The 12,492-nt window shown below is 38.8% G+C and overlaps 1 pseudogene; it reads left to right on the top strand.

Annotated features, from left to right (window-relative positions):
- The first annotated feature begins 8,550 nt into the window (after positions 1 to 8,550).
- The window catches only part of LOC136388118 (perilipin-2-like), a 158,836-nt pseudogene continuing 154,894 nt past the window's right edge, over positions 8,551 to 12,492 (top strand).

Below are 12,492 nucleotides of genomic sequence, written 5' to 3' on the forward strand. Positions count from 1 at the left end.
TAAATGTTTAAAGACCCTTTAGAATTTCAAAACAGAAAATATTATTGGACAGCATTTCAAAAAATACCTTCAGTTTACATATTGAAGGAGGAAGCACTCGAAGGGTTGACTAAGTTAGTTTGAAAAAGTAACAACCCTCCACCCCCCAAAAAAGAAAAAGTAACAACCCCAGCTGTCCAGTCCTTTATCAGCTGCCTGAAATAACTTGCAACTCAGGCAAGAAATATGGGATATGTTTATAGTCAAGGACAAATTGTTCGAACCTCCTTCTATTTCTTCTCCCCTCCCAGAGACACAAAAGTCATGTAGGTCTGCAAACAAAGATGTCAAATCAGACACATGTCACAGGAAAGCTAAAGCTGTAAAGGTATATAAGACTCAGAAAAACTAACCAGGGAGCTCGTGTTTTGTTTCCTTTTTTGGTCACATAGCTTTGCCAGCTAAAAAGCCCCCTTCCTCCAGCACTTGTCTGAGTGTCTTTGTCTTCCGAAGTCGCTCCTTTTGTTCTGCAGCAATAGAAGGATACAAGAAATCAGTAAAATAAAACTATCTTCCACAATTATGTATTATATTAGTGGAAGATTTAAAATTGTAACTTAAGTCTTCTGTCAATTTTCCATTAAATCATAGAGTTTCAGAAAATATATTGCTTTATGTTGTCCAAGTATGTAACTTTGGAGATATTCTACTCATTAAACTGAATAAACACATTTTTATAGTAAGTACAGTCAACATAGAAATGTTTTTTTTGACTTTTTTAAAAGAATGAACATTTATTTAAATGTTTATTGAATTTATTGATAAACATTAAACAAAATGCCTCTAATTGTAGTTATATTATTTCTTTACTTTTTTCTACTTCTAATATTAAATTAAGATAACTGTGTTTTTGTTAACATGGAATAATTATGACCTTCTCATGTAGTTGGTTTTATAACTATTCTAATATAAGTGTTCAGAATAAGCATCGATTAAAACAGTACTATATATCCTTATCATCTCTGCCAGCTGGTCGTTTATATTAACATGGCAGGGAATCACAGGGTTATTTCAGGAAACTGCTTATCAGTTATGAGGTTTTTTTTGTTTGTGGTTGGTTGGTTAATTTTTTTTACCTACTTAGTGAATGATCTGAGAAAAGTTTTATCTTTCACATGGTTTCAGAAGTAATTAAGGTGGGAATAAAAAAGACTTTAGAATACATTCTGCACACAGAAACATCTGTGGTGGCACAGTGGATAATGTGTCGACCTAGAGTGCTGAGATTGCCTGTTCAAAACCCTGGGCTTGCTCGGTCAAGGCACATACAGGAAGCAACTACTATGAGTTGGTGCTTCCAGCTTCACCCCCTTTTTTTTCTCTCTTTTTCCTAACTCTAAAAATCAATAAATAGAAATCTCTAAAGTTATAAGAAACTATTGTGTTTTATTAGAGAGGAAAATATCTAATAAATATTACAAAGATAAATGAAAAAACTATGGACATAGATTTATTTGAATTGGTCAAACAATAAAAAATAAAGGTAAAAAGCAAATAAGCATCTCATTCAACATGGTAGAGTGCATTATTTACTCTTTGTCTATTAAATCTAATTGAATTGAGAGTTGATGTGTATATATATATATAATTAGTAATAACAAGCTATGTATTTATATTAATATTAAAATAAGAAATAATGTCATTAACAGAAGAGAAAAAATGACATATTTCTCAGGTGAAAGAGCAGATAACTTATTGATGGAGACATCTGAGAAGAAGAATGAATAAATATAAATTTTCATAGAAGATAATGCAATAGAGAATCTGAATATAGTGATGGCCTATTGGGGAAGAAATCATGGTAATGAATTAAAGAACTGTCTTTGAAAATGTATACTTTTTGTCTACAAGAAACAACTGGTTATAGTAATTGCTTCTGGCTAATTCCAAGAAATATTTCCTAATATCTACATAAAGGAACTAGTTTGGGAATTGAAGTGCTGACTGAGGCTAAGGCAATATTCAATTACTGAATTGGTCAAAATTTTAAAAAATGAAATTCAGTGCCACTTAATTTTGAAATAAATATTAAGTATGTCAACACAATAATAAGAGTAGCATCCTTATTATTATAGTGAGTTGGAAGGTCTTAAGCAGCTTCCTAATACTGTAATATTTCTTAAATGGAAGGCTGCTTCTACTTAGAACCTACCTATTTTTTTTCACTGAATTTAGGTTTATTCCTTGCATAATGCAAAGAACACTTACTTGTTTGCAACCTTCCAAAGATAAAATGTCAATACCAATACTGATCAACGTAGTCCTTCATTTGTAAAATAAAATATTAATCAAGGATTAACAGCTATTTTAAGTAAGCCAGCAGCAGAAAGGGAAAGATTGGGAAATAAAAAATGAATCACAGATTCTATAACATACAAGTAATGTAAAGAATGAGAGATTTTTAAAAATGTTATTAATATTTCTTAAAAGGATTAAGAGTGGGGGTAGGTTCAGTTTTTTAAGAAATGAAATCAGCAAAGTGTAAAACAACAAAAGGGTTAAATAATGGGAATATTGTCATAGGAAAAATTATGTTATATTAAAATAATTTAAAATTATTATTACAATTTGTTGAATAAAATAAGGAATTTAATGAAAGTTGAATTTTTTAAAAAAAATTAATTTATTGTGTTAACATGGATTCAAGTGTCCCACTCAATATAACACCCTTAACCTCCACTAATGAACAAAGTGAACTGAGGAATGGAATAGAGGCGAGGTGGAGTCACAGGGAGCAGAGGGACAGCTGTCAGAGGAAAGTGGGATGAGAGGGAGAGATCAGAGAAGGTAAAGGAATTAGTGAAATTATTTATACATAACATGTAGATACAGAGAACAGGGCAGCAAATCCCAGAGGGAACTGGAGAGAGAGTTAGGGGGAGGGGGGCATAAGGGGAGTAAAGAACATATTTTTACATACTATCAAAACATCAAGTAATAATTTATATTTATGAAACAATAATACTCAAAAAAATAATAGCATGTTGAGCAGCAACAGAATGTGACTGATACTGGTGGTAAAGAAAGCAGGTTTTGTGGGTGGGAGACTGACAGCATGCTTCAGTGGAAAGAGGACTCAACTCGAAATTATGAGGCTTGGGCTGTTTGTAATTTCAGTCCTTCAAATTTATGGTATGGCTTAGCAAACCATTTTCCCTCAATGGTTACAGTTTTTCTCCTCTATAAAGTCTATATTATTATCATACAAGTCACAGAATAATGGTATCACTTACCTGTAGAGTATTTGAATACACAAACTTCTAAGAGAGTAAGTTTTAATTTTTATCTTCTAGGAAACTTTTATGCCTTTTAGTTATATTCTTTTGGTTTCATTTCTTTCCACTTCTGTGTATTCTTCTGTTGCAGCATTGTAGTTCACATTTCTGTAGCTCATGATTCTTTCTGGCTGCTGTGCCATATTTAGCTTGGTGCGGCAGCTGGCCCTCCTGCCTCTGCGGCTCTCACCGGGGTGGTGGGCTGGAAAGAATGGATGAAGCGCCTCATTGTAGCATTGGCACACTCAAACAAGCAAGCTTCCCATATTCTTATGTTTACTTAACAAATCATGTAGGACAAATTAGAGTAACAGACCAAATATACCTCTGCACTCCCCAGGGTGCAGTCCCCATATTCACACATAAGCACACACTCCATTGTGACTCTTCACACTTTGTCTAATGACTTACCCTTTTACTCGTCCTGTATACAGGATGTAACCTAAGAGTTTATGACCAAGATTCAAATTCCGTTCAAAAGGGAAACTAATGCGCTCCAAAATAATTTAACTTTCAAAATTCAGTCTCTTTCTGAATACAAGGAAAGATGAGTAAATTGTTAACCCCAAATATTGATTTCAACCAATTATTACTATTTCATGCTGGAAGGTTAATTCAACAAGGCACATATTGAATATATTAATCAGTTACTCATGTGAAGAAGCATTGAATAAGTATTTATTAGAAATTAAAAAGCCAACAAAATATCTCAAATTTAGAATCCACAGAATTATTTTGAATTGATTTATCATTTAAGCAATTGATAATCAAACCTCCTTTCCAGATAGTGACATCTTTGGCTCAGAGTCCCTAGAAGAAAGAAAAAAATTCACAAGAGCGATTAAACCACTTTTTAAATTGTCTATAGAATAACATTTAAAAATCTGCCTTTAATTATGAAGTCTATTTTAGTTTAATACTGAATTTCTAGAAACTACCATATTTTAAAAATGATTTATTTTCTTATACCATTGAAACATAAATAAAAACATTAAATAAAATAAGCTTATTGTAGAACAAATTTCTTTTTTTGTGACAGAAACAGAAAGAGAGACAGAGAGGGGGACAGATAGGGACAGATAGGCAAGAGGGGAGAGAGATGAGAAGCATCAGTTCTTTGTTGCGGCACCTTATTTATTGATTGCTTTCTCCCTTGTGCCTTGACATGGGGTTATATTAGAGCAAGTGACCCCTTGCTCAAGCCGGGGTCCTTGGGCTCAAACGAGCAACCTTGGGCTTCAAACTAGCGACCTTGGGCTCAAGCCAGTGACCATGGGGTCATATGATACCATGCTTAAGCCAGCAACCCCACGCTAAAGCTGGTGAGCCCCTGCTCAAGGCAGATGAGCCCTCACTCAAGCCAATGATCTTGGGGCTTCGGACCTGGGTCCTCTGCATCCCAGTCCTAAATTCTATCCACTGCGCCACGGGGACATGGGGCTAGGGGTGAGGGAGATATATTTGGTGGAACACTTGAATCCATGTAAACACAATAAATTAAAATTAATAAATATTAAATAAAAAATAGAAATGATCATTCTTATAAAAAATTAAAACATATGGGCCTATGGATGTAATTACTAAGAAAAATCTCAGATTTTGCTAATCTACTTTCTTTTGTATCAGTTGAGGATTAAACATCTACTCTCCAGTGAAGTGTGGTCCTTTAGAGCATTTGGGTCCATTTTATCATTTATACAGAACCAAAAACCTGCTAGTCAAACCATCTGCTATTTATTTATAGATCAATGCAATTGTGTAGTACAATTGTTCTAAAGTTCCTGGCAAACAAGTGGTGATGAGCCTATTATTGATTGACTCATGTCACAAGCTCTCACTGAAGAGAAGACTGCTAAAATTATATGTATGGTATAAAAATAGAAGGGGCTGGAAGGAACAAAAAATCCATAATATTTATCTTTTCTTTTGAGTTATTTCCCAATAAGTTTCTATAAAACAGTCATGGTCGTGGTTATAAAACTACTTACTGAGGCAAAAAACAATATGTAGATGTGTTTGTGTGGCTAATTATTTTATTAACACTTTGTTACTGCGGGTGTGTAGCTATATACAATCTGAAAATAAATAAGGAAGACCTATAGAATAGACTATATAATAGTCAAATTCATTTATTTTTATTGATTGCTTTTAGAGAGAGAGAGGAGCATTGATTTGTTGTTTCACTTAGTTGTACATTCATGGGTCACTTCCTGTCTGTGCCCTGACCAGGGATTGAATCTGTGACATTGGTGTTTTGGAATGATGCTCTAACTGACTGTGCTAACTGGCCAGGGTTATAATAGTTTTTTTTTTTAAATCCACAAAAATAATTATTAAAAATGACAAGCTAGTATAAAAATAAAGTTTCATACTTATTTCCATCAAGCCATAAGAATTATGAAAAAATTGATTTCTTTGAGCTGAGGAAATATTGACATTTATTTCATAGCTGGCTGTTACGTTTCTAGTTTGAAAACATTCTTGATATAATCAGGCTTCAAGGAGCTAATGCAGGCAGAACCTGATAGATTTCTCATCTATCTTGGTTATCTCACGAAGCTCCCAAAAGCCTCAGATTTGGCTTTATTGGAGATGCTGCACACTCCTCTTTCCCCTCTTAATTTTTAAATAAGTCGCAATGTGGTATGTCTGGTTCCCCAGGGTTACCGCTTTCCTGATCCCTCTCACCCTGAGCTGATGACCTGTGCAAAGATGAAACACTGTGGGCTTGTAAAACAATCATGCCACATCCTGTGACTGAAACAGAAGAAAACACTGGCTCTGACTCATGTTTTGTGCTCATTAGTAAGTCTTGCTTTTCCACAAGGAGATTGTTAATTCTGTTTTTTCCTCATTATGATTTACTTTCACCAGTACAACTTCTGACTCTCAGCTAATGGTAGAATTTCCCTATGGCTCAGTCAAGATGGTGGATCTTAAAATACCTGGAAGATGAGCTTTCTGGATTTGATCTCAGAAGCAACAATGTGCTGAGCAAAAAATACTATATTTCTCGCACACAAATGGTGATTTCACTAATTATTTAAATCCGGCCTCCAGTTGGCACATTCCAGGATGCTCTGGGGACTCTCCTCCAGCTTGTTTGCAAACGCTGCTCTCTCATGCCAGATAAAATGGAAATGTCTCCATCAATTTGAATTCAAATAAAGGATATCACCTTCTTTTCCTGATAAATATATTTTTTATCACATTGTTATTTAAATATGGATTTGGTCTCTTAGCAAGATGGGATGTGGGATAAAATAGAGAGGAAAACAAAGTACCAGGAAGAAATTTTGGTTCCTTGAAGGAAACAATCTTGAGCTCATAGTTGGAAGCAGAGAAAAGAAGTGCAGATATAATATCAATCCTCCCGAACTACTGAAATACAGTGGTGCCTTGAGATACGAGCAGACCAACATACAAATTTTTTAAGATATGAGCTGCGTCTCGGACCGTGTTTTTGTTTGAGGTCCAAGCGAAATTCCAAGATACAAGTCGTGATTCGGGAAGCTGCTGATAGTTGGCGCATTGGCGAATGGGTCCAGTATCGGCAGCACAACACCAGAATCTTGTTTTTTCTCACGTGTTACCTGCAGAATCAAGTAGAATCTCGTGCACTGTACTTGTTCTTGCATCATTTTTGCATTTTTTTTGTATTTTCTGAAGTTGGAAATGGGGAAGCAGTCAGACTCCCACATACGCCCGACCAGGATCCACCTGGCATGCACACCAAGGGGCGATGCTCTGCCCATTTGGGGGATTGCTCAGTTGCAACCAGAGCCATTCTAGTGCCTGAGGCAGAGGCCATGGAGCCATCCTCAGAGCCCGGGCCAACTTTGCTCCAATGGAGCCTTGGTGCTGGAGGGGAAGAGAAAGACAGAGAGCAAGGAGAGGGGAGGGGTGGAGAAACAGATGGGCGCTTCTCCTGTGTGCCCTGGCCGGGAATCGAACCCAGGACTCCTGCATGCCAGGCTGATGCTCTACCACTGAGCCAACCGGCCGGGGCTCATTTTTGCATTTTTAACTAACTTTTTTTGTATGCTATCCTGTGGCCAAAAAAAGTGAATGTAAAGGATAGTGATGAGAAGAAGAAGAGAATGATGTCGATAGAAGTAAAGCAAGAAATAATAAAAAAACATGAGCGTGGTGTACAAGTGATTGGACTGGCAAAGCTGTACGACTGCAATACATCTACAATTTGTACCATCCTTAAACAGAAGGATGCCATCAAAAGCACAAATCCAGTGAAAGGAACTACAATTCTGTCCCAATTAAGGACAAATATCCATGAAGAAATGGGGAAGCTTCTGCTGGTGTGGCTGAAAGAGAAAGAACTGGCAGGAGATAACAGTGACGGAGACTGTAATATGCAAAAAGGCACGTATTATTTATGGCAACTTGAAGAAGAAAAAACCATCAACCTCAAAAGGGGCAGCAGAAGATACATTTAAGTCAAGCCACGGCTGGTTTGAAAATTTCAAGAAGAGATCTGACATCCAGTTGGTGGTGAGGCATGGTGAAGCTGTGAGTGCTGACATTAAGGCAGCTGAGGAGTACATCGCACGTTTTGCTGTGCTTATTGCAAAGGAAGGCTACTTCCCCCAACAAGTGTTCAACTGTGACGAAACAGGATTGTTTTGGAAAAAAATGCCCAGAGGACTTTCATCACCTTGGAGGAGAAAAAGCTGCCAGGCCATAAACCCATGAAGGACTGTCTGACCCTTGCATTGTGTGCAAATGCTAGCGGTGACTGTAAAGGAAAGCCACTGCTAGTGTATCATTCCAAAAATCCTTGAGCCTTTAAGAGTCACAAGATTCTTAAAGAAAAACTGCAGGTTATGTGGCACATCAATGCTAGGGCATGGATTACGCAGCAGTTTTTTATTGAATGGGTAAATCTCGTCTTTGGTCCTGCAGTGAAGAAATATCTTCAAGAAAATAAACTCCCAATGAAAGCATTAGTAATCCTTGAAAATGCTCCAACTCACTCACCTGGTCTTGAAGATGACATTCTCGGTGACTTCAAATTTGTGAAAGTCTTCTACCTCCCAGCCAACATGACTTCAATCTTGCAACCTATGGATCAGCAGGTCATTTCCAACTTTAGAAAGCTTTACACAAAGCACTTGTTTTGCCACTGCTTTGAGGTGACTGAGAATACAAATCTAACCCTTCGAGAGTTTTGGAAAAATCACTACAACATTGTGATATGTTTATGCATTATTGATTCGGCATGGCAAGAGGTTACAAGAACCTTGAACTCAGATTGGAAAAAGTTATGCCTGATGTTGTTGCAGACAGGGACTTTGAACCAGAGACTGAGACTGAGGTAGAAGCGTTGGAGGAGACTGTGTCCCTTGGAAAGTCAATGGGTCTGGAGGTAGATGAGGGTGACGTAAGTGATCTGGTCGAGGAACATGAAGAGGAACTCTCAACTGGGGGGTTGAGGGAGCTACAGATGATGCAACATACTGAGTTTCTGCAAGAGATTAGTAGTGAGGAGGAAGTAGAGTTGGAGGAAGTGATTTCTACAAGTGAAATTAAAGACATGCTGGCAATGTGGGAGAAGCTTTCAAGTTTCATTGAAAAGAAACACCCAGAAAAAGTTTCAAATGGTCATACTTCAGCACTTTTTAATGACACTTGTCACATTTCCGTAACATTTTCAAAGGCAGGCAAAAGCAAACTTCTTTGGATAGATTTTTATTCAAAAGTCCTACCAGTGAAAGTGCCGAAAATGCAGCCAAATAAGGCAAAAACAGGTGATGATTAAATGAAAAATACATAATGTTAAGCTTAGGTTAAGTTTAAATGAAGAAAGTGCATTTTTTTACAATTAAGTTTTTGTGGTTTCATTTTAAGTAAAGAAAGTGCAGTTTTAGTTTTGTGTAAAGAAAGTGCAGTTTTAGTTTACATTTAGTGTTAAGAAAGTGTAGTTTTAGTTTACGTGTCTTCAGTACCTGCATCCCTTCCTCCTTCCCACCTCCTCCGCCATTCACCTCTGTTAGCTGCACTTGTCTGTCTCCAAGGTAAGAATAAAGTACTAAATAACACTTTTTTCTTTTATTTCATATATTTTGTTATGCATTGGTAAAGTATACATGTGTGTTTCTTAATTAAAAACATGTCTTTTTTCATAATTTAGGATGGTTTGGGGATGTTTTATGGGCTGGAATGGATTAAATCTATTTCAGTTATTTTATTTATTTATTTATTTATTTATTTATTTAATTTTTTTTATATTTTTCTGAAGCTGGAAACGGGAGAGACAGTCAGACAGACTCCCGCATGCGCCCGACCGGGATCCACCCGGCACACCCACCAGGGGCGACGCTCTGCCCACCAGGGGGCGATGCTCTGCCCTTCTGGGGCATCGCTCTGTTGCGACCAGAGCCACTTTAGCGCCTGGGGCAGAGGCCAAGGAGCCATCCCCAGCACCAGGGCCATCTTTGCTCCAATGGAGCCTTGGCTGTGGGAGGGGAAGAGAAAGACAGAGAGGAAGGGGGGGGTGGAGAAGCAAATGGGCGCTTCTCCTATGTGCCCTGGCCGGGTCCCCCGCACGCCAGACCGACGCTCTACCACTGAGCCAACCTGCCAGGGCCTATTTCAGTTATTTTAAATGGTAGAAATTCATTTGATATATGAGTTGACTGACTTACAAGCTTGGTTACAGAACGAATTAAACTCATATCTTAAGGTACTACTGTATCTAAATGGTAATATTAAGGATGTTGTATAATATGCATATGTAAATATTTCTAGCCATACACTATAAAACTATTTTGAATTTTTCAATATTTTAATAAAAATTGAATGGTCACCTTTACACATTTTTTTATATCATCAGGCTTTTTGTTTAATTCTCATATGACAAAATCAAAAAAGGTTTTATCTTGCTATGCACTAACAATTTTATACAAACTTAGAATTGTTTAGCTTGCAGTTACACATGGAAGTCTTTATGTTACTTTTTCTTGAGTTGAGGATGTAACTGTAGATACAGCTGTCCCAAATAAATACCCTAGGCAACTTGAAGCAATACAGAGAACACAGTGTGTTTGCTAGGAAAACAGAGACAAGCTCTGTGTGAGGGACTCAGTGTTAGCATATATTACTGGATACAACTTAATTCTAGGTACTGTTAGAATTGCTTCATCATGATACATTCATTGTTTTAAATGAACTCAGCCCGTGTATTAGCACCTATTTAGTTTCATAACATTTACGTTACTGCATATTTGCATAACCCTATGTTCTTTCAAAAACCAATACCTGTCAATAATAAGGGGAAATCACAATGCATGCATATATGTCTGTTGTTGCAGGGAATGCTATTGTTCTGGGGCCAGTATATACCTGCCCAATTTCTCCCTCATCTTCCCCATATTCTGATAACTGCTTTCTTCAGAGCTCTAACCCTATGAGTCCTGGACAACCCTCTTGTGCTTATTTATGGCCAGTAGTTGACACCATCACATCCAGGCACCTGCAGGTTCTCATTATATTCGGACAGATGGTAATGAAACTGCAGAGCCAAAAACTGGTGGGCCATACCTTTATTCCAGCCTCGCACCCACCCAGCAAGTAAACAAAAACACAAAAAGGGCTCCAAAACCCACTCATTCAGCACTCACAAAGCTACTGACATATCTGGGTTTTACTAGAATCAAAGACCCCCGACCAGCTCAGTCCCCTCTGGTTTCCCATCTCCTTCTCTCTGCAAAATCTGCACAAACTAGCTTCTCCTTCAGCACCCTGCGATCTTGGCTGCCTTCTCTGCAAAAACTTAACCTCTTTCTTCTTCCTGCTTCTTCACAACTTAAAACTTTTTGGCACACCCTGGCCAGTTGGCTCAGTGGTAGAGTGTCGGCCTGGTGTGCAGGAGTCCTGGGTTCAATTCCGGCCAGAGCACACAGGAGAAGCGCCCATCTGCTTCTCCACCCCTCCCCCTCTACTTCCTCTCTGTCTCTCTCTTCCCCTCCTGCAGCCAAGGCTCCATTGGAGCAAAGTTGGCCCGGGCACTGAGGATGGCTCTATGGCCTCTGCTTCAAATGCTAGAATGGCTCTGATTGCAACAGAGCAAAGCCCCGGATGGTCAGAGCATCGCCCCCTGGTGGGCATGCTGGGTGGATCCTGGTCGGGTGCATGCAGGAGTCTGTCTGACTGCCTCCCTGTTTCCAACTTCAGAATAATACAAAAACCCCCAAACTTTTTGGTGCAAAAACCCCTCCTCCAGCACACATTAGCATAACAATGGCCCTTCTCAGGCAGGAAGGTAATTAGCGTAAAACAAATTTTACAAACTTATTTGCCCAACATTCCACCCCTTTTGCTCACTTTGCAATCCACAATCCACATCACAGGCATTCTGGTACAGGGAATTAGGTACATCACACAAATCACAGCAACAGCACAAGTCATACAATTTCAACAATTACAAAGGTGTCCTTCACCGTGTCTCTCTGAGCACTTTGCCCAATGCACAGAATGTCCTCAGAACTTCTCTCCAACTGGATGAAAAGCTTCCCAGTGCAGAGGACCTCTACAAGTCCTGCCTGCCCCCCCCCATTAGGGTTTTTCATTGTCCAAAAGCCACATGTCCATCCAACAAAGGAGCCAGTGCCCCTCTGGTAGCAGTCCAGGAATCAGTTCATGCACATGGGGCCTCAGGCCTCCCTCCTCATTCCTACCATCCTGGCAGGTTTTAAGAAGCTGCCCCAAGTAGCAGCATGTGGCAGTGGTGGCCAGCATTTCCTCCTTTGCTCCAGAGAGCATGCTGCCATCCAGAATATGCTGAACCAAAATAACAGCAAACCTCTTTGATGCTGGGTTTTTACCTTTTGAAGTCTGCAGATAGCGGCTTTAGCCCAATTCTTCTCATCTTCAGAAGAGGAGCTGGAAACGCCAGCTCCCACTGACTCAAATCCACTCGGCCAGCACGGCTACATCTTAGACTCCTGCAGCTGCCAGTTCTTGACAAGTTCTAGGGAAAATTGCAACTCATAATCTGTAAATCCTTCTCCAGAGACTGCTCCATTTCCAGGCACAACTCACAAACATGGTCAGCTTCCCTCTCCAGTGCTTGTTCCAGTTCTAGGTGTAAGGTATTTTTCCCCACCGAGAAGGAAGGAAGAGGGATGGAGCCGCAAAGTGTGGAATAAGTAAACAGCTTTAT

Source organism: Saccopteryx leptura, chromosome 1 (assembly GCF_036850995.1).
Source record: "Saccopteryx leptura isolate mSacLep1 chromosome 1, mSacLep1_pri_phased_curated, whole genome shotgun sequence".
Lineage (NCBI taxonomy): Eukaryota > Metazoa > Chordata > Mammalia > Chiroptera > Emballonuridae > Saccopteryx > Saccopteryx leptura.